Raw genomic sequence first — 23,738 nt, 5'->3', positions numbered from 1 at the left:
CTTTGAAATTATGTGTGATGCTAGTGATTATGCTATAGGTGATGTTCTAGGGTAAAGAGTTGATAAAAAATTGAATGTTATCCAGTATGCTAATGAAACTCTTGATACTGCCCAGAGAAATTATGCTACTACTGAAAAAGAATTCTTAGCGGTTGTATTTGCATGTGATAAGTTCAGACCTTATGTTGTTGATTCTAAAGTCACTATTCACACTGATCATGTTGCTATTAAATATCTTATGGAAAAGAAAGATGCTAAGACTAGACTTCTTAGATTGGTTCTCTTGCTCCAAGAATTTGATTTGCATATTATTGATAGAAAGGGAGCTGAGAACCACGTTGCAGACAACTTGTTTAGGTTAGAGAATGTCCTTGATGACCCACTACCTATTGATGATAGCTTTCCCGATGAACAATTAACAGTCATTAATGCTTCTCGTAGTGCTCCATGGTATGCCGATTATGCTAATTACATTGTTGCTAAATTTATACCACCTAGTTTCACATACCAGCAAAAGAAAAAGTTCTTTTATTATTTAAGACATTACTTCTGGGATGACCCACACCTTTATAAAGAAGGAGTAGATGGTGTTATTAGACGTTGTGTACCTAAGCATGAACAGGAACAGATCCTACGCAAGTGTCACTCCGAACTATATGGAGGACACCATGCTGGAGATAGAACTGCACATAAGGTATTGCAATCCGGTTTTTATTGGCCTACTCTCTTCAAAGATGCCCTGTAAGTTCGTCTTGTCTTGTGATGAATGTCTAATAATTGGTAATATTAGTAGACGTTAAGAATGCCTATGAATTATTCTCTTGTTATTGAACCATTTGATGTTTGGGGCTTTGATTATATGGGACATTTTCCTGCCTCTAATGGATATACACATATTTTAGTTGTTGTTGATTACGTTACTAAGTGGGTAGAAGCTATTCCAACTAGTAGTGTTGATCATAACACTTCTATTAAGATGCTTAAAGAAGATATTTTTCCGAGGTTTGGAGTCCATAGATATTTCATGACTGATGGTGGTTCACATTTTATTCATGGTGCCTTTCGTAAAATGCTTGCTAAGTATGATGTTAATCATAGAATTGCATCTCCTTATCACCCACAGTCTAGTGGTCAAGTAGAGTTGAGTAATAGAGAGCTCAAATTAATTTTGCACAAGACTGTTAATAGATCTAGGAAGAATTGGTCCAAGAAACTTAATGATGCATTATGGGCCTATAGAACTGCATATAAAAATCATATGGGTATGTGTCCGTATAAGATGGTTTATGGAAAAGCATGCCACTTACCTCTCGAACTAGAACATAAAGCATATTGAGCTATTAAAGAGCTCAACTATGACTTCAAACTTGTTGGTGAGAAGAGGTTATTTGATATTAGATCACTTGATTAATGGAGAACCCAAGCCTACGAGAATGCCAAGCTGTTCAAAGAAAAAGTTAAAAGATGGCATGACAGAAGAATACAAAAGTGTGAGTTTAACATAGGTGATTATGTGTTGCTATTCAACTCTCGTTTAAGATTTTTTGTAGGGAAACTTCCCTCTAAGTGCGAATGTCCTTAGGTTATCGAGGAGGTCTATCGTTTGGTGCTATAAAAATCAACACCTTCGAAGGCACAAGTCCGAGGGTGGTGAACGGTCAAAGAATCAAACATTATATCTCAGGTAATCCTATCAATGTTGAAACTAATATTATTGAGACCGTAACCTCGGAGGAGTACATAAGGGACACTTTCCAGAATGTTTCAGACTCCGAAAAGGGATAGGTATGTGGTACGGTAAGTAAACCGACTCCAAAACAGTTCTAATGGCATTTTTTCTCCGTTTTGGAATATTTAAGAATTTTGGAAAGCAAGAAGTAATCCGGGAAGAACACGAGGCCTCCACGAGGGTGGAGGGCGCGCCCACCCTTACTGGGCGCGCCCCCTGTCTTGTGGGCACCTCGTGTGCCTCCCGGACTCCGTTTTCTTGCACGTTACTCTTTTGGTCGGTAAAAATTCATTATATAATCTCCCGAAGGTTTTGACCACCGTATCACGCAAAAATCCTCTGTTTTCGTTTTGAGCTGTTTTTCTGACAGATCTAGAGCATCATGACGTCACCCTCCTTCAACAATGAAGATAAGGATGCTTGGCTATTGAAGATAGAGCTGAAAAGAGAAGAATCTGAGGAGATCATCAAAGATGAAGGGATTAAGAAGGCCATGGTGGATCAAGCTCCGACGGTGGAAGAAAAAAACATCCCTCAACCTTTACCTAACCTCTTTACTCCAACTGAGATTGAAGCTTTCAAGATGATTGAGTTAGCTCACATATAGAACAAGTATCTCACACAGGAAAATATTTTGTTGAAGGATCATATCACCGGACTCAAGGGCATTATCCGCAAGTTGGAGGAGCTTTTACGCTCGATGTGCGATTATCCACCATCATCATCACCACCTTCATCACCTCCGAGGACATAATTACATGGGTATGGGCACTCCCCTTGGCAACTGCCAAGCTTGGGGGAGGTGCCCCGGTATCGTATCACCATCACACTCCTATCTTTACCGTTTTACTTAGTTAGATCCTTTTAGTAATATCTTGATCTAGTAGATTGAAGTTTTGGTATGAATTAGTTTTGAGTTTTGCTTTGTGATCTCTCTATGTAATCGAGTCCGTGAGCTATATAATAAAGATTAGTGTTGAATCAAGGGCTTTGCTTTCTTGCTTTGATCTTGAGAAATAGAAATAATAAAGAGAAATAAAAGAGTTCATATTGATCTTATGGATAGTAATGACTTCACATATAAAGAGTATGAGGCATAAAAGTTGTTGAGAGTTGACAAACATAGTTTTGGTCATCGTTGCAATTAATAGGAAGTAATACAGAAAGAGAGGTTCTCATATATAAATATACTATCTTGGACATCTTTTATAACTGTGAGCACTCATTAAGTATGACATGCTAAAGAGTTGATGTTGGACAAGGAAGACAACATAATGGGTTATGTTTTCTCACATCTCTGTTAAAGTATATTGTCATGGATCATTTAAACATGTTGAACTTGCCTTTCCCCCTCATGCTAGCCAAAATTCCTTGCACCAAGTAGAGATACTACTTGTGCTTCCAAATATCCTTAAACCCAGTTTTGCCATGAGAGTCCACCATACCTACCTATGGATTGAGTAAGATTCTTCAAGTAAGTTGTCATGTTGCAAGAAATAAAAAATGCTCTCTAAATATGTATGACTTATTAGTGCGGAGAAAATAAGCTTTATACGATCGTGTGATATGGAAATAATAAAAGCGACGGACTGCATAATAAAGGTTCATATCACAAGTGGCAATATAAAGTGACGTTCTTTTGCATTAAGATTTTGTGCATCCAACACTAAAATCACATGACAACCTCTGCTTCCCTCTGCGAAGGGCCTATCTTTTACTTTATGCAATAGTCAAGGTGATCTACACCTTTCCCTTTTTAATTTTATCCTTTGGCAAGCACTTCGTGTTGGAAAAATCCTGATATATATATATATCCAACTGGATGTAAGTTAGCATGAACTATTATTGTTGACATCACCCAAAGGTGAATACGTTGGGAGGCGAAATTATAAGCCCATATCTTTCTCAGTGTCCGATTAAAACTCCATAACCATAAGTATTGCGTGAGTGTCAGCAATTGTAGAAGACTATATGATAGTTGAGTATGTGGACTTGCTGAAAAGCTCTATTCTTGACTCTTTTTGATCTTATGATAAATTGCAATTGCTTCAATGACTGAGATTATAGTTTGCTAGTTCTCAATTGCAATTGCTTCAATGACTATATGATAGTTGAGTATGAAGACTATATGAAGTTTCCGAACCATATGAAGTTTCTGAATCATATGACAAACTCATTCTTATAACAGCAATATGAAGGCTTTTACCCTGGAAAAAATCATAAGCAAGCTTACGGGACGAAACTCCGCCGCCACGAGGCGAAACCTTGGCGGAACCAATCTAGGGCTCCGGCGGAGCTGTTCTGCCGGGGAAACTTCCCTTCGGGAGGGGGAAATCATCACCATCGTCATCATCAACGGTCCTCTCATCAGGAGGGGGTCAATCTCAATCAACATCTTTACCAGCACCATCTCTTCTCAAAACCCTAGTTCATCTCTTGTATCCAATCTTGTGTTAAAACCACAAATTGGTACCTGTGGGTTGCTAGTAGTGTTGATTACTCCTTGTAGTTGATGCTAATTGGTTTACTTGGTGGAAGATCATATGTTCAGATCCTTAATGCATATTAATACTCCTCTGATCATGAACATGAATATTCTTTGTGAGTAGTTACGTTTGTTCCTGAGGACATGGGTGAAGTCTTGCTATTAGTAGTCATGTGAATTTGGTATTCGTTCGATATTTTGATGAGATGTATGTTGTCTCTCCTCTAGTGGTGTTATGTGAACGTAGACTACATGACACTTCACCATTATTTGGGCCTAGAGGAAGGCATTGGGAAGTAATAAGTAGATGATGGGTTGCTAGAGTGACAGAAGCTTAAACCCTAGTTTATGCGTTGCTTCGTAAGGGGCTGATTTGGATTTACTAGTTTCATGCTATGGTTAGGTTTACCTTAATACTTCTTTTGTAGTTGCAGATGCTTGCAATAGGGGTTAATCATAAGTGGGATGCTTGCACAAGAAAGGGCAGTACCCAAGCACCGGTCCACCCACATATCAAATTATCAAAGTACCAAACGCGAATCATATGAGCGTGATGAAACTATCTTGACGATAATTCCCATGTTTCCTCGGGAGCGCTTTTCTCATTATAAGAAATTGTCCAGGCTTGTCCTTTGCTACAAAAAGGATTGGGCCACCTTGCTGCACCTTATTTACTTTTATTACTTGTTACCCGTTACAGATTATCTTATCACAAAACTTTCTGTTATCTACAATTTCAGTGCTTGCAGATAATACCTTACTGAAAACCGCTTGTCATTTCCTTCTGCTACTCGTTGGGTTCGACACTTTTACTTATCGAAATGACTACGATATATCCCATATACTTGTGGGTCATCAGACGTCATCTGCCATTAATGCATGTTTTGTCCAAAATATCTCAACGGATCCTTATCTTAATGACCATCCCAATTATCGAGGCATCCTTGTAGCTGGATAACCATGTTTCGGCCTCCTCGTTTTTCGCGCCCTCTTATCAGTCTTCCCTTATAAATAGACATGACCAGGTCTTTACTCATTCACCCCTTTCCTCATCTTCTTCCTCTTGCAATCCTACTGCCGCTCGAGCTCCACCGCCGCTGCAGAGCACCTTGTCTTCCTCAACCTCGGCCGCTGCATCAACCTGAGTCGATCCAGAGAACGACGGCGACCCTCTGCAGTAGATCTGCATCTGTAAGTCTTCTCCTTCCCGCAACTCATATCCGCATTAGGGTTTGCATGTTCCTTTGTGTTCTTCATGGTTCATCACGGTTTCTTCATAGTTCTTCCACCGCAGCCTCTTTTGATCCAAAAGTAATATGGAACTCATGCGGGAGTTGTTTTGCGTCCATTTTTGATACTAGCATATCCCTTTTTCCTGTAAAGAGGCCTCTTTAGAACTCACGAACTCATCTGTACTAGTTTTTTAGGTCTAGAATATTTTCTTTTCTGAACAGTCGTTGATCCAAAATAATAGCTGCAACCTGTGAAACTTGTTTGTGTAACACTTAGGCAAAAACTGTATTTTGTTAGATCCACCTAGTCACGACGACTCTTATCACCGGCTTACAATTGCAATGCTCAATTGATAACCTTAACCACTCATAGCGGTTTAAATAACCTGGCTGCTCATGGCGCTCATGGCGGCTTAAATAACTTCACATAATTAGCCATATACCATTAGGCCCCTTTATAAGCTGCCATCTTGAATATGTACTGTAATGTTTCTCTCTGCCTTAAATTTGAACCGGAAATTTTACTCTTTCTTAGGCTTCTATCACAATGCCGCCCAAACAAACCACTTCATGCAATTGGGTCAAATCCATCGTCACAGACACTACGCTTGATGACATTGTGAAGACCGACTATCTGCCGAAGAAGGAAGTTATGTCATATCGTGCTCCTGATCCGACGGAGGAAATTCCTTAGCCTAAAGAGGGGGAGGTCATTGTCGGTGTCAAAACGGGCAGATCTCGGGTAGGGGGTCCCGAACTGTGCGTCTAGGCGGATGGTAACATGAGACAAGGGACATGATGTTTTACCCAGGTTCAGGCCCTCTTGATGGAGGTAAAACCCTACGTCCTGCTTGATTGATATTGATATTGTGGATGTTTACAAGAGTGGATCTACCACGAGATCAAGGAGGCTAAACCCTAGAAGCTAGCCTATGGTATGATTGTAATGGTTGTTGTTGTTCTACGGACTAGAGCCATCCAGTTTATATAGACACCGGAGAGGGCTAGGGTTACATAGAGTCGGTTACAATGGTAGGAGATCTACGTATCCGTATCGCCAAGCTTGCCCTCCACGCCAAGGAAAGTCCCATCCGGACACGGGACGAAGTCTTGAATCTTGTATCTTCATAGTCTTGGAGTCCGGTCGATGATGATAGTCCGGCCGATAATAGTTCGGCTGATGATGGTAGTCCGGCTATCCGGACACCCCCTAATCCAGGACTCCCTCAGTAGCCCCTGAACCAGGCTTCAATGATGATAAGTCCGGCGCGTATATTGCTTGGCATTGCAAGGCGGGTTCCTCCTCCGAATGATAGAAGATGGTGAACACCAGGATAGTGTCCGGCTCTGCAAAATAAATTCCACATTCCACCGTAGAGAGAATAATATATACACAAGTTCAATCTGCTGACGTTTTTTGCGGCATGATGTCACACCACTACCAAGCCATTACTTGAATCGTTTTTTACTCTACCACCTCAATGCATTTAGTGAAGCGGTTTCCTTGGCACGTCTTGTCGAAGGAGAGATCGTGTTCCCCCTTAATCCGGGATTCTCATCAATACGGACGTGGGTAACCCATCCGCGCCATTGATGGTGACACTTGGGGGATAAGCGAGTTTTACAAGGCCGGTGGGGGACGCATAGACTTCGCCCACCCATATAAGGGACAAGGATTCACCTTTTCACCTACGCCTTCTTCCTCCTTTGCTTATCCATCTCCGTGCACTCGAGCTCCAGCGCCCAAGCCTGCACATCTCATCTCAACCTTCCCCAGTTATGTCCAGAGCGGGAGGCAAGTGGATGACCTCCTCCGTTACAAAGGAGCACATCGAAAGACTGTGCAGCGCCGGCTACCTGTACGGCGACATCGCGCACCGGCTGCCCGACGAGGGGCAGCTCATCCCCATCCCCAGGCCCCATGAGAGGGTCGTTTTTCTTCCCCACTTCCTTTGCGGACTGGGTTTTCCACTTCACCCCTTTGTCCGGGGGCTCATGTTCTACTACGGCCTGGATTTCCATGATCTGGTGCCGAACTTCATCCTCAACATCTTGGCGTTTATCGTCGTGTGCGAGGCCTTCCTCTGCATCAAGCCCCACTTCGGCTTGTGGCTCAAGACCTTCAATGTCAAGCCGAAGGTAGTGAAGGGCACTCAAGCGGAGTGCGGAGGCGCCATGTTGGGCAAGATGCCCAACGTCCTTTGGTTCGAAGGGGCCTTCGTGGAATCCGTCAAGGGGTGGCAATCGGGGTGGTTCTATATCACCGAGCGGCGCGACCCTACATGGGCGGCGGCCCCCGAGTTCAGATCTGGTATCCCCACACAGCTCACCTCCTGGAAAGAGAAGGGCTTGCTGTGGGGTAGTTCGGAGGAGCTGACGGGACTCCAAGCCTGTATCCAGAAGCTGGTGAAGAAACTCAGGCTGGTTAACATGGTCCAAGTCATGCTCGTCCGCCGGATTCTCCCATGCCAAGAGCGGGCATTCAATATGTGGGAGTTCAATCCAGAACAGCACCAGGCGCTGAGCGGGCTCTTCGACACGACGTACGAAGGCGCCTGGAGGGTGCTGTTTAAGGGCGCCGAAGCCCCCGCATCCGCGGCTGAAGATCGCGGATTTCGCTCGCAGCGCCAAGCCGACGAGGTAAGTGATTCTACCCCTTTACGGGACACTTGCTTTTCATAGTTTGACTCTATGCGGGTTTTAATTTCCCCTTTTCCTTTGACAGGACTGGATGAGGAAGGCGGAGCGGATTATCTGCCCGGCTCCTATGCCAGAAGACCCAGTAGACGCCCATCTAGCGAGGCTGCTGGTCCCGGCACCGCACGTGGTGCCGGAGAAGAAGGCCAAGAAGGAGGCCACGGGTGCTCGAAAGAGTTCCCGTTTTCAGGTGTCCGACGACTCCGGGGCGGACTCCTCCCCCAAAAACGAGGAGGAGAAAGAGGACTCTCTCCCAGAGGAGGGAGAGAGGAAGAGGAAGGCTTCCCCAACAAGGAAGGCCAAAGGGTCCAAGAGGGGAAGGATTATTCCCCCGGACAGCTCCGCCAACATCAACGTTGGCGAGGAAGAATGGCCTTTAAGGGCCAGGCCTCCGGCGAGATCGTAAGTGTCCGGATTCCTGAATGATTTATAATTTCTTTTTCTGTGTCACATTGTGTCATTCTGATGCCGCATGCTGCCTGTAGTCCGGCCAATGATGATCTCCCCGCTTCATCGAGCGGGTCGTTGGCTCCGTCGGATGTAGACTCCATCCCGACCGCCTCCACCCCTCGCAACACCGAGGACGCCGAGGTGGGATCCCAAGAAGGGACCCATCAGGGGGAGGCTCCGGAGGCGCCACAAGGCGTCCTCCCGGACTTTGCGCCGGACTCCATATCAGAACCCGCAGTGGTTCCGGAGTCCGACCGGCGGCCCCTTCGCACGAAGGGCAAGACCGTGACGCCGGCGGCTTCCGTCCAACCAGAGGCGCCGGACAATTTGTTGGAGGCACTCTAGAGTGCTTCCATCGAGGAAGAACACTGCACTATTATGAGTGCGGTGATTCAAAAGGTACAGCTTGCCAAGAGCGGGCTGACCGAAGCCTGCAATAGCCTTCTATCAGGCTTTGAGGTAAGAAGTTAAAAATATGCAATGTAATACCGCATAGACAGTAGCCCCTGATGCTCGGTTCGGTGTTCGGAAAGAAAAGCCGGACTGAGGATCTGAAAAAAAAGAAGATATACGCAGGGTTGCTAAAAAATTATGTCAATATGGGTTGCAGGCTGCGCTGCTGACCTCTGTCGCACTGACTGCGGAGGTCGGTGCTTTGAAGCAGGAGCTCGAGTGGTCCAAGCAAGAGCTCGGCCGCGCCAAGGAGCAGCTCCAGGACAAAGAAGGTGAGTAACACCACTTTGAACTTGTACCTTACAGAAAAGGATTTAGGTTGCAACAAAAAATAACAAGGATAACATGGGTACTGCAGGGGCCACGAATGAGGTGGCGACCCTGAAGGAGGCCGTGTCTGCGGCCGAACGCAATGCGGCCGCGGAACGGGCAGAGCGAGAAAAGTAGGAGGCGCGGGTGGCGGTGGTTCAGCAAGAGCTCCAGGCTCTCATGGAAAAGCATGAGAGTTTGGAGCGTGACTCAAGGACTCGAGAGTCCGAGCTTGCCTCGGCTCTCGAAAGTTCCAGGACTGCCAAGGCCGATGCCCATAAGTCCCTTCGGGAGATTGAGTTGGTGAGGAAGATAGCGGCGGGTAAGGCATTTTTCATGCAAAGCAAGCATGTGAATGTAAATTACGTGTTACTTACCCGAATTTGGAGCTCTCCAGGGGCGTTTGCAGATCTGCCTCGCAGCGTGTCTGATGCCGCCGCATTCTACCGAGCCGAGGAGGGGAGCTCAACGGAGAAGGTCTTCTGGTCTCAGTATGCTGAGGCCGGCCATCCGGTGCCCCCTAGCGACCAGTTGAAGCAGCTGGTCGAGCTCCACAAGGCGGCCGAGCAGGCCATGAAGGGCCTCATAGTCCGGCTTTGGCCTGGAGAGGCCATGCCTGGGAGCTACTTCGGCCTCGTGCGACGGTTGGTGGATGCGTGCCCCTGGGTGGAGGTTATCAAACGCTCCGCCTGTATTGAAGGTGCTCGTCGGGCCCTTGCCCGCGCAAAGGTGCATTGGGGCAAGCTGGATGCGGAGAAGCTAATCACTGACACGCCACCAGCGGGCAAGGAATATCGTATGCCCGAAATGTACTATAAGACTGTCCTGAAGGGTGCCCGCAAGATTGCGGATGAGTGCCCCAGGGATGTAGTTATTGAGTAAATTCGCAATGTGTTATCCTGTGCGCTGAAAACTTTGTTCATATGCGCTAAGCAATGCTTGTTAATTTAAAATATTACCTTCTGTGCGGCCGTTTATTAAATCTGAGAGATGGCAAGTCGTCGGCTTCAGCCCCGATGCCACGAGTGCTGGGGTGTTCGGGATAAACTTGAGCACTCTTGTTCCCATTTTTGGGTCCATCTAGGGAGGCGCTCAACACAACGAACAAGGCAACCGGACTTATAGTGCTTGAACACTCTCACTTAGCCATAGAATTCTATAATTTTAAATTTTGGCGAAGCCCCTAGTATTCGGAAGACCGAATTCGGGGCGCTATCCACGCCTTCGTCGGACATTATCCGGAACTTCGCTCGAAGCGGCGTAGGTCTTTAAGGACGCGAAAGGACCTCTCGAACAGCGACCAGTCTCTCGCCTTATCATGACAGTCAGTTTTAGCTTTCTCCACTAAGGCGTTAACCCGGCTTAACCGGGGCGCAATCGCAGTGGTTCTCCCAGTGCTACCTTAGCCGATAGAACGGAACGTAAGGTGCCAAACATGGGAGCCGGGCAAACCCAACTATTGACCCAAGACATGATTCGGAGCCGATTCATATAATGCTATAAGTTCGGGGTGCCGCACTTGTGAAAGTGTTTGGACTTTATCACACCATAATGCGAGAACATAAGCCCCTGGTGTATTTGGCCGTACCAAAATGTACGGATGCAACATGTCGTAAATGAACATATATATAAGGTAATGCAATTATGGGCAAAAAGTGCTGCATTTTATTCGAGAAGATCTGCTATGAGTGCGGAATGATACAAATAGTGCGGAAAGCAAGGGATTGGACGAATTAAAGGCGTCTCCCTCCAGGGGTAGGCCGCGGAATGGTTAATGCTCGTAATGGAGACCACCTGAGTGTTCGCCGCGGCCTTTGTCCCTCCCTGGCTGTTGCATCATGAGTTCGGCAGGTTCGCCGCCAAACAGAGTTCTGTATAAAAAAGAAAGAAATAAAAGATAAAAAGAGTGACACACTTGGGAGCCCCTGGTTTGGTCGAACCGCCCTCTGGGTCTGTTGTGGTTGTGCCTCTCCCCCTATGCCCATGGTATCTCCAGGGCGTAATTATGTACGCGGAGAGTTTGTCTTACAATTGTGCGAGGGCTGGGGTTGAGGCCGCATTGCTACGCGTGCTCGGAACATGCTAGGTGGTCTTGGTTGATGTTGGTCCGAGCGCGTTTGGCCGTGTCCGGTCGTTTAACGGCCGGACTCGAGAATTGCCTTAAAAGGCTGCTCTGTACTTCTGTCGCGTGAGCCGCTGTATGTTCCTCCGTTCGGAGGGAGCGTTCTGTGTTTCCATTGACCGTGATGACTCCACGAGGGCCTGGCATCTTGAGCTTAAGGTGTGCATAATGCGGCACTGCGTTGAATTTTGCGAACGCGGTTCATCCGAGTAGAGCGTGACAGCCACTGTGGAACGGGACTATGTCGAAGATTAACTCCTCGCTTCAGAAATTATCCGGGGATCCGAACACCACTTCCAGTGTGACTGAGCCTGTACAACTAGCCTCGACACCTGGTATGACGCCTTTGAAGGTTGTCTTTGTAGGTTTAATCCTTGGAGGGTCTATGCCCATCTTGCGCACTGTATCCTGATAAAGCAGGTTCAGGCTACTGCCGCCGTCTATCAGGACTCTCGTGAGGTGAAATCCATCGACGATTGGGTCTAAAACCAATGCGGCAAATCTGCCATGGCGGATACTGGTCGGATGGTCTCTTCAATCGAAAGTGATTGGGCAAGAGGACCATGGGTTGAATTTTGGGGCGACTGGCTCCATCGCGTATACGTCCCTTAGTGCACGCTTCCGCTCCCTCTTGGGTATATGCATTGCATATATCATGTTTACCGTCCGAACTTGAGGGGGGAATCCCTTTTGTCCTCTGTTGTTCGGCGGCCGGGTCTCTTCCTCGTCATCGCTGTGTAGCCCCTTGTCATTGTTTTCGGCGATTAATTTGCCTGCCTGCTTGGATACCCAACAATCTCTATTGGTGCGGTTAGCTGGCTTTTCGGGGGTTCCATGTATTTGACAGGAGCGGTCGAGTATTCGGTCCAAATTGGACGGGCCCGGAGTGGTTCTTTTGAATGGCTTCTTCCGTTGACCGGGCTTGGAGCCTCGGAATCCGGCGTTGACTGCCGTATCCTCATTGCTGTCGCCGTTAATGCGGCGTTTGTTTTTGTTTCGACGCAACCTGCCATTGCGGTCCTTGGTATCCGGACTGCCAGCGTTTTTGCTGAGGTTGTTGCTGCGAGCTAGCCAGCTGTCCTCTCCCGCACAGAAGCGGGTCATGAGTGATGTGAGGGCTGCCATGGATTTCGGCTTTTCCTGTCCTAGCTGCCGGGCCAGCCACTCGTCGTGGATGTTATGTTTGAAGGCCGTGAGGGCCTCTGCATCCGGACAGTCGACGATTTGATTTTTCTTTGTTAAGAACCGTGTCCAGAATTGCCTGGCCGATTCGTCTGGCTGCTGGATTATGTGGCTTAGGTCATCTGCGTCCGGTGGTCGCACATACGTGCCCTGGAAGTTGTCGAGGAATGCGGCTTCCAGGTCTTCCCAGCATCTAATTGACTCTGCGGGCAGGCTGTTAAGACAATGCTGAGCTGGTCCTTTAAGCTTGAGTGGGAGATATTTGATGGCGTGAAGATCGTCGCCGCGGGCCATATGTATATGGAGGAGATAATCCTCAATCCAAACCGCGGGGTCTGTTGTGCCATCGTAGGATTCGATATTAATGGGTTTAAACCCTTCAGGGATTTGATGATCCATTACTTCGTCAGTGAAGCATAGTGGGTGTGCGGCGCCTCTGTATTGAGCAATATCGCGACGTAGCTCGAGAGAGCGTTGTCTGCTGTGTTCGGCCCGGCCGGAGTAGTTGTATCTAGCGCGACGGTATTCGTCGTGGGTCTTGGCGCGCCCACGTGATCCATAGATAGATCTGGATTGTCTTGCCTTGTCCTCCAATATATCCCGCAAGTCCGGCCCGTTCCCCCGTGGCTTCATGCTTTTTAAGCGATGCCGGGGTACGGTTTTGGTGGAGGGCTTGCATGCCTCTCTGTCGCGGCCACGAGGTGGTTGGTCTGCCGTATTGTATGCTGGTGATGCAGGTTTGTATGCTTCCTCCTCTAGTCGGGGGAGCAACTTGCGTTTTGGGTAACTTTTGGAGGGGCGTTCGAGTTCATACTCTTCGGCCGCGAGGACCTCGGTCCATCTGTCGGCCAGTAGGTCTTGATCAGCTTGAAGCTGTTGCAGCTTTTTCTTTAGGCTGTTTGCCGTGGCCATTAGCCTGCGTCTGAAACGCTCTTGTTCGACGGGATCCTCAGGCACGACGAATTCGTCGTCGTCGAGGCTTGCCTCGTCTCCGGAGGGAGGTAAGTAATTATCATCCTCGACCTCTTCGTCTGCCGCCCTCTCGTGAGGGCTTGCTTCTGCCTCCTCCTGCGCTAGATCGTGCTGGAGGGGGTTGTCTTTGGCACTTTCTGGGGTGTTATTATCTCCTGTGCCGGAATCTCCATTCTTGCTGCGGCGGGATTTAGAGCGGCGCCGCTGACGTCGGCGCTTGGGCTGTTTCTTTAAGGAATCGGCCTCCGTTGCTTCTTCGCCGTCCCCATCTTTTGGGGTGTCCACCATGTATATGTCGTATGACGAGGTGGTCTTCCAGTGTCCTGTAGGCACTGGTTCTTGATAGTCTCCGGCATCGTCGTCCATACCGTCGATGTCTTCGGAGTTGTAGTCGAGTACGTCGGTTTGATCGTCGATGGTGGCTACGAAGTGGGTGGTGGGTGGGCTCTGAATTTCTTCGTCGTCCGTGTCCCAACCATCCTGGCCGTAGTTCGGCCAGGGCTCTCCGGATAGCGAGAGGTGTTTCAGCGAATTTAAGATATCGCCGAAGGGTGAGTGCTGAAAGATGTCCGCAGCGGTGAATTCCATGATCGGTGCCCAATCGGATTCGACTGGCAGCGGCACAGGAGGTTCGGAGTCCGGCAGAGAGTCCGACACCTCGGAGTCATGAGCTTTATGCGGGACAAGGTAAGTGTTCGGCTCCATCGCCGTAGAAGTTGCAGCTCCCGAGGCGGTGTCCAGCCATCCGTCCTCGATCTGAGCGATCGGCTCCGGACTATGGGTCGGAGCGGATTCGTGTGCGGCCTCCAAGGTGCTGTCCGGCGGCAGAGTTAGGTCGTGCCCATCGTGACAGCGCGGCACGCTCGGCTGTGGCTCAGATCCATCGAAGATCAAGTCCCCGCGGATATCGGCCGTGAAGTTTAGGCTTCCAAACCTGACCTGACGGCCAGGGGCGTAGCTTTCGATCTGCTCCAGATGGCCAAGTGAGTTGGCCCGCAGTGCGAAGCCGCCGAATACGAAGATCTGTCCGGGGAGAAAAGTCTCACCCAGGACTGTGTCGTTGTCGATTGAAGAGGCCATCAAGCCTATCGGTGACGACACAGAGGAACTCTCAATGAAAGCACCAATGTTGGTGTCAAAACCGGCGGATCTCGGGTAGGGGGTCCCGAACTGTGCATCTAGGCGGATGGTAACAAGAGACAAGGGACACGATGTTTTACCCAGGTTCGGGCCCTCTTGATGGAGGTAAAACCCTACGTCCTGCTTGATTGATATTGATATTGTGGATGTTTACAAGAGTGGATCTACCATGAGATCAAGGAGGCTAAACCCTAGAAGCTAGCTTATGGTATGATTGTAATGGTTGTTGTTGTTCTACGGACTAGAGCCATCCGGTTTATATAGACACCGGAGAGGGCTAGGGTTACATAGAGTCGGTTACAATGGTAGGAGATCTACGTATCCGTATCGCCAAGCTTGCCCTCCACGCCAAGGAAAGTCCCATCTGGACACGGGACGAAGTCTTCAATCTTGTATCTTCATAGTCTTGGAGTCCGGTCGATGATGATAGTCCGGCCGATAATAGTTCGGCTGATGATGGTAGTCCGGCTATCTGGACACCCCCTAATCCAGGACTCCCTCAGTCATCGTCTTCACTGACCATATGAACCGGGGTTTTTCACCACCCAGCTCAAAATTCTTCAGGGACATCCTGCACTTCTTTGACCTCCGTCCTCAAGACATCAGACCCAATTCCATGTCTAATATTTGCAATTTTCAAGTGTTCAGTGAGGTATATCTTGGAGAAGAACCCAGCTTACTACTCTTCAGAGAGTTATTCTACTTGAACCGCCAGAACGAATGTGTGAATGGACCTAGCTTGGAACTTGGCGGGGTCTCAATCCAACATCGGAGAGACGTCATTTTTCCTTATGCCAATCCACCAAGTCATCCCAAAGACTGGAACAAGACATGGTTCTATTGCCAAGACACTTCTCCGGCTGATGAGAACCCTCTGCCCGGCTTTCGTGCTCTACGTATTGAGTCCAATCACCCACTTCCTGACAAGATTACAGCCGCTGAACGCCAGACACTCGCCCCCACTATGGCTAAAATCAAGGCTCTTTTGGGGAATGGGCTAAATGGTATCGACTTGGTGTGGGTTTGGCTTGCCTGGCGGATCATTCCATTGAGCCGCCGCCCACGGGTAAGAAAAATGACCCTCTGCGGCACAGTTCTCACGATTTACTGGACCACGTCGTTGATGACATGACAAAGTCACTCCTGAACGAAAGCCTAGCAGATTGTGGTAAAGTGGGCTTAAGCCCCTTCTGTGAAGCTAACCCGGCTCCAGCAGTAAGCCGTGAACCTAAGTAAATTACCTGTAACCTTGATGTTTGTCTGTACTCAACCTGTGCTGATTTTCACAGGCTGATGATAAATTTTGGAAAACAAAATATGATCACGAGGCAGCGAAGAGAGCCAGGAAGGCCAAGAGAGCCGCCAGAAAGTAAGCCACCAAGAAGAAGGGAAAGAAGGCCAGCGCCTATGACTTTCTTCGACTAGAAGATACTTCTGAGTCGGAGGTAGCCCTTGACTCTCTTTGCTCCTTTTTTAACCACCTTATTGACACTGATTATCATCAGGAGGACACGGGAACAAGTCATGGAAAGGATGAAGAGGTAACTATCATTTCCTCCGACTTTGAGCCTTTTCCAAGATAGAAAATCCGAAGAGTAACCTGGAAAGTAAGATTTTCACACCCCTTAGCTTATCAAGATCCTCAATTTCTTTTGAAGCGACAGATTCATGAGAGCCGGAGGCAAACCCGGACCAGCAAAGATGTGGAACTCTCCTCCGGCTTACCGAATACACCAAAGAAGCGCCGGAACAAGGTCACCTCCGATTTAAATCCCTTTTATCCTTTGGCGGGTCTCACTCGTCAACCACTCAACTCTTCTGACTCGAATTATCAGGAAACTTCATCTTCCTCCGGCCACTCAATGCAGTCCAATTTGCCGGCTTTCAAGACGGCTCCAGGGTAATGATGACTTGCTTATCCTGTATTCATTTCAATTCATTATATTTGTACTGACCTTTTGATCTTATGCAGCGGAAAAGCAAAGCCTTGCAAAAAGTCAAAGAAAAATAAGTCGGCCGAAGAACCGATCTTCAAAGAGTCAGAACTTGGGACGGCCGCGCCTGAGGCCTCTGTTCATGAGCCGCCATCTGAACCAGCTCATGACACACCAACGCCAAGTGTTGACCTGCCTGCCGAACAAGCCGTCGATGGCTCTGAAAACCCGGAAGTCTCTAGCCCGGCCAAGACAGATGATCCTCAAGACACTGATGTCAAGATCACCAAGACCGACTACATTGAGCCGGGGAGACCTACTGTGCTGGCCAAATATTCTGCCAAAGAAGAGCACCGGGAATGCCGTAAGGTCAGGTTTGATGTTGCTGATTTTACTCACATGAGTATTGGAGAAGTTTTTTCTGGCTATCTGAGCCAAGTACACAGCAATCGTGACGTTGAAATTGATATGGTGAAGTAGATGCACCAGAAGTTTGAGGTACAATCTCTTCCCTTGAATTATCCTTACTATGCTAGCCCCCAAGTCTATTGCTTATGACGAATATGTTGTAGGCTTAGAACAAAATATGTAAGCATTAGTGATATCCTTTGATCAAACCTGTAAAATTCCGGCTTAATCCATAGTCCCCAAGGGCCATCTTAATCCACCTGAATGAGCCGGTCCTTCACATGCTTCTATAGAATGTAGTACTTGTATGGACTTAACAACAATATGCATTAGCCCCCAAGTGCCAAGTGCTCTTGCTTGCAAAGTACTTGGGAATTACTCTCATGAACCGCCACCTAGATAAAATTCTTTGGTAGACATTAGCCCCCAAGTGCCAAGTGTTGTTGCTTGCAAAAGGCTAGGAACTTAATATTGTATGCTAACAATCATGATCTTGACCCGGTATTTGTACAGGCCACCACTACTCAACTTAAATCAGAAGTATCTGACTTGAAGAACCACCTGGAAGCACAAGAGATGGAAACCCAAAGAGCCAACTCCAAATTTGAATTCAGTGTATCTGAACAAGAGAAACTGAAAAAAGACTTTGAAATGGAGAAAAAGGCCTGGGCTGAAGAAAAGATTGCTTTGACCAATCGAGCTGAGAAGGCAGAGGCGGCTCTTGAAGAGGCGACCGCTAAATTATCCGGCTTAAAACGCCATGTATCCCAGATGGTCTCAGCAATCTTTGGTAAGTCGCCCTGCAAGTGTTAAATACTTTGAATCTTTCCAATGACCATATAAATCGTTATTAACTCACCTGACATTGTTATGCAGCCCCGAGGAGTTCAAATCTTAACCAAGACATGTTGATAAAGCTGAAGGCGGTTTACACGCTGGTGGAACAACTATACACCGGATCTCAGTGTGCCTTAGCCACAATAACCCTGTCAAATGAAGTCCCCACACTCCTAGCTGATGTACTAAGGAAGCTTTCTATGCTGCCTCAACGGTTCACTGAACTAAGGCGGTCGTTTGCAATTAGACCCGACCGACATCGCCATTGGGTATGCAAGCCTTAAGAAAGATGGCATGCCATTTGAACAGGAGGAATTCGCCGCTTGTGTGAAGGAAATACACCATGTGGCCACACTGATTTCTAATGAGGCGGATCTCACTAGGTACCAGCTGGGTTATGACACGGAGAACCGGAGAATTCCAACGCCACATTATGAAGTGACCAGCCCGATCCCACCAATCTGTAAGCATACCTTCGCCCCTAAAGTTGACCCGGCTAGACTAATTGATGATGAAGCTGAATTTGAAGCTTTGAATGGCATTGACTGGTCATCATCAACCTTCCAGGACAGGGAACAGGGCGAAGAAGTGGAGAGGGCTGACCCGGAAGCTTCAGGTCAACAAGGGAATTGATCCGCCAGGCGGCTCATATTTGTAGCCTGCTGAAAAAACAATTGAATCATTTGGACTCGGGGAGTCATGTAATAGGGTAGAAATGATTTTGCTTTGTCATGCCGTCGTGCACGTTTTTTTGGTGCTCAACACTGTTACGCCTCCATCTTATATTTGCCCCTTTTTATACATAGCATCTGTTTTCCTTATGTTTAAGCAAGTCTTTGACCTGTCCTGCACACAGAAATAGATCACAAGAAACCCTTGGCGGCTTACCGTAGGGCGGGTCATAATATCTTTACATTTAACCTCTAATATAGAACAAAGAGTCACAGATAAACCTGCTATGAAATATAGCTTTAAAAACAGAACTATAATATCATATCTATGATCTTTGAACTTGTACTGCCGGTTTATGTGACCCGAACAGTAAGGGTGATAACCCAATCTTTGTAAATCAACACTTCCAAATATATGATGATTGTCATATGTTGGTGACTTATCATCCAAAACCAAGCCGGGTTAAATTTGAACCACACTTACACTTAAACCTTTGAACCAAAAGGTCTCAAGACAAAACAAAGATTGCTTTCAAACAAAACTTAAGCCAAATAGAAAGGAAAAAAAATCAAGGCTTCTGATTAGAATGCGATCAGTAAACCGTTCGAAAGGGGTTAATCTAGGATTCGAATACGATCATGTAGCCCCCAGTGGCTTTGGCGTTGCGCCAATCAAGAGGGTACCAACAGCTATGTTCTCTTTGGTTCGAATATGACCTGTGTTTGAACAGGAAGCCCCCAAATGATCTTGAAAGTTTTTTAACGACTCTGATTCGAATACGATCAAAGTCGGACCCAAAAGGGGTTAAGCTATGATTCGAATACGATCAAGAAGCCCCCTAGTGAGTTTGGCACTGTGCCGATCAAAAGGCTATCGACAGCTATGTTCTCTTTGGTTTGAATACGACCTATGTTTGAACAGGAAGCCCCCTAGTGATCATGAGTTTGAACGGCTAGATTTGAATATGATCATGAGACAGACCAAGAGGGTTAAGCTAGATTTGAATACGACTAGCCCCCAGTTGGTCATTTGAGATGATGATGAAGACATATGATCATTGAGGTTGAAAAGGAGAGAAGTCCTGCTTTATTACTTATCATAATATATACATTGTCGAAATATGTACATCATGAGAGTCGATGGCTCAAGTGTAGTAAGGCCGAAGATGAGCGATATTCCACAGCCGGCGGGTCTCTTCCTCCGACTTACGTGAGTCTTTGAGCTCTCGAACATCGATAAGGTAGTATGACCCGTTGTTCAAGTTCTTGCTGACCACAAAGGGCCCTTCCCAAGGTGGGGATAACTTGTGTGCATCAGTTTGATCCTGGATGAGCCGAAGCACCAAGTCACCTTCCTGAAAGGTTCTAGACTTAACCCGGCGGCTGTGATAACGGCACAGGTCCTATTGGTAAATCACCGAGCAGGCTGCTGCTAGGTCATGCTTTTCATCTAACAGGTCAAGTGCATCCTGACGAGCTTGTTCGTTATCAGCTTCAATGTAAGCCGCCACACGGGGCGAGACATGCCGGATGTCACTAGGTAAAACCACCTCTGCTCCGTAGACCATGAAGAAAGGCGTGTAACCCGTAGACCTGTTGGGGGTAGTATTGATGCTCCATATCACAGAAGGTAACTCCTCAACCCAACAACCTGGCGTCCGTTGCAACGGAACCAAAAGCCGGGGCTTGACGCCTTTCAAGATTTCCTGATTGGCTCTTTCAGCTTGACCATTCAATTGGGGATGAGCTAGTGATGAAACATCAAGCCGAATATGCTCACGTTGACAAAACTCCTCCATGGCGCCTTTGGACAGATTAGTGCCATTGTCAGTTATGATGTTGTGCGGAAAGCCAAAATGAAAGAGCACCTTTTTCATGAATTGAACCGCCGTGGCTACATCACATTTACTAACTAGCTCTGCCTCCACCCACTTTGTAAATTTGTCAACCGCCACCAAGAGGTGGGTCTTTTTTATCTTTGGACCTTTTAAAAGGCCCAACCATGTCGAGCCCCCAGACTGCAAATGGCCAAGTAATTGGAATCATCCTCAACTCTTGAGCCGGCATGTGAGCATATCTTGAGAACTTCTGACAACCGTCACATTTACTGACCAGATCCTCCGTATCAGCATGAGCCGTCAGCCAATAAAATCCATGACGAAAAACCTTGGCCACAAGGGATTTTGAACCGACATGATGGACACAATGTCCTTCATGAATTGCACGAAGAATTTCTTGACCTTCCTCAGGAGAAACACAACACTGAAACGCCCTAGTGACACTGAGATGATGTAACTCGCCATTGGCAATTGTCATTGACTTAGACCATTGGGTTATCTGCCTGTCCAAGGTTTCATCCTCAGGCAACTCGCCCCGGGTCATGTAAGCCAACTATGGCACTGTCCAATCTGGGATGATGTGAAGAGCCGCCACCAATTGTGCTTCCGGGTTAGGAATGACCAAGTCTTCCTCTGTAGGCAACTTTACAGAAGGGTTATGCAGAATATCCAAGAAAGTATTAGGTGGCACCGGTTTACGTTGAGACCCCGGCCGGCTTAAAGCATCAGCTGCCTCATTCTTTCTGCGGTCAAACTTCTCCACTTCGTAACCCTTGAAATGTCCAGCAATGATATCAGCTTCATGGCGATAAGCTGCCATGAGATGATCCTTAGAATCCCATTTTGCCTGATACTTGTTAAGCCACCAAATCCGAGTCACCAAAGCACCTTACCCGGCTTAATCTCATCTCCTTAGCCATCCGAAGACAATGGACCTAGGCCTCATACTCAGTTGCATTGTTAGTACATGGAAACATCAACCGTAGCACATAACAAAATTTGTCACCTCGAGGGGAAGCTAAAACAACTCCAGCCCCCGAGCCCTCAAATTGCCTGGACCCATCAAAGTGAATAGTCCAATATGTGTTGCCAGACTTCTCTTTAGGCATCTGCAGCTCTGTCCAATCGTTGATGAAGTCCACCAATGCTTGAGACTTGATAGCAATGTGTGGCACATACTTTAAACCATGAGGCCCAAGTTCAATGGCCCACTTGGCGCTCGTCCTATGGCTTCTCTATTTTGAATGATATCTCCTAAAGGAGCAGAACTGACCACAGTGATGGGATGACCCAGGAAATATTGCTTAAGCTTCCGGCTTGCCATGAACACCCCATAAACGAGCTTTTGCCAATGTGGACACCTTTGCTTGGATTCAATAAGCACCTCACTGATGTAGTAAATCGGCCGTTGAACCGGATGTTCCTTGCCAGCCTCCTTGCGCTCCACCACAATGGCCACACCGACAACACGTGTGTTAGCAGCCACATATAACAATAATGGCTCCTTATCAATGGGAGCAGCAAGGACCGGTGGCTCAGCTAGTTGTCTCTTCAAATCTTCAAAGGCAGCGTTAGCAGCATTACTCCAGACGAAGTCGTCTGTCTTCATCATCATCTAATACAGCAGTATGGCCTTTTCACCTAACCGGATTATGAACCGGCTTAAAGCGGCAATACGACCCACCAAACACTGAACGTTATTGATACACGCTGGTTTAGCCAAAGAAATGATTGCCTTGATCTTCTCCGGGTTAGCTTCAATGCCTCTGTTAGAAACCAGAAAACCCAAAAGCTTGCCTGCAGGCACACCAAAGACGCACTTGGCCGGGTTAAGCATCATCTTGTAGACCCGGAGATTATCAAAGGTTTCCTTAAATCATCTATCAAGGTCTCCTTCTCTCCGGACTTTACCACAATGTCATCCACATAAGCATGAACATTACGCCCAATCTGATTGTGAAGACAGTTCTGCACACATTGCTGATAAGTCACCTGGGCACTCTTAACCCCAAAAGGCATAGACACATAGTAGAAGACTCCAAATGGAGTAATAAAAGTTGTCTTCTCCTGGTCCTTAACTGCCATCTTGATCTGATGATAACCAGAATAAGCATCCAAAAAGCTCAAACGCTCACAACCCGCCGTAGCGTCAATGATCTGATCAATACGAGAGAGAGCGAAGGATCAGCCGAACAAGCTTTGTTTAAATCCATGTAATCCACACACATACGCCAAGTGACGTTCTTCTTAAGTACCAGCACTAGGTTAGCCAACCACTTTGGATGAAAAACTTCAATAATGAACCCGGCCGCCAAGAGCCGGGCCACTTCCTCACCAATGGCCTTACGCCTCTCTTCATTGAACCGCCGAAGAAACTACTTGACCGGCTTAAATTTTGGATCAATATTGAGAGTGTGCTCAGCGAGTTCTCTCGGTACACCCGGCATGTCAGAAGGTTTCCATGCAAATATGTCCCTGTTCTCACGGATGAACTTGATGAGTGTGCTTTCCTATTTGGGATCCATATTGGCACTGATACTGAACTGCTTAGATGAGTCGCTGATAACCCACAAGCGTAGGGGATCGCAACAGCTTTTGAGGGTGAAGTACAACCCAAATTTATTGATTCGACACAAGGGGAGCCAAAGAATATTCTTGAGTATTAGCAGTTGAGTTGTCAATTCAATCACACCTGGATAACTTAGTATCTGCAACAAAGTATTTAGTAGCAAAAGTGGTATGATAGTAATGGTAACGGTAGCAACAGAAAAGGTAAATGTTTTTGGGTTTTTGTAGTAGTTGTAGAAATAGCAACGGAAAAGTAAATAAGAGAAGAACAATATGTGAAAAGCTCATAGGCAATGGATCAGTGATGGATAATTATGCCGGATGCGATTCCTCATGTAATAGCTATAACATAGGGTGACATAGGACTAGCTCCAATTCATCAATGTAATGTAGGCATGTATTCCGTAAATAGTCATACGTGCTTATGGAAAAGAACTTGCATGACATCTTTTGTCCTACCCTCCCGTGGCAGCAGGGTCCTAGTGGAAACTAAGGGATATTAAGGCCTCCTTTTAATAGAGAACCGGACCAAAGCATTAACACATAGTGAATACATGAACTCCTCAAACTACGGTCATCACCGAGAAGTATCCCGATTATTGTCACTTCGGGGTTGTCGGATCATAACACGTAATAGGTGACTATAGACTTGCAAGATAGGATCAAGAACACACATATATTCATGAAAACATAATAGGTTCAAATCTGAAA

Source organism: Triticum aestivum, chromosome 4B, assembly GCF_018294505.1.
Source record: "Triticum aestivum cultivar Chinese Spring chromosome 4B, IWGSC CS RefSeq v2.1, whole genome shotgun sequence".
Taxonomy (NCBI): domain Eukaryota; kingdom Viridiplantae; phylum Streptophyta; class Magnoliopsida; order Poales; family Poaceae; genus Triticum; species Triticum aestivum.
Note: the sequence above shows the minus strand (reverse complement) of the source record.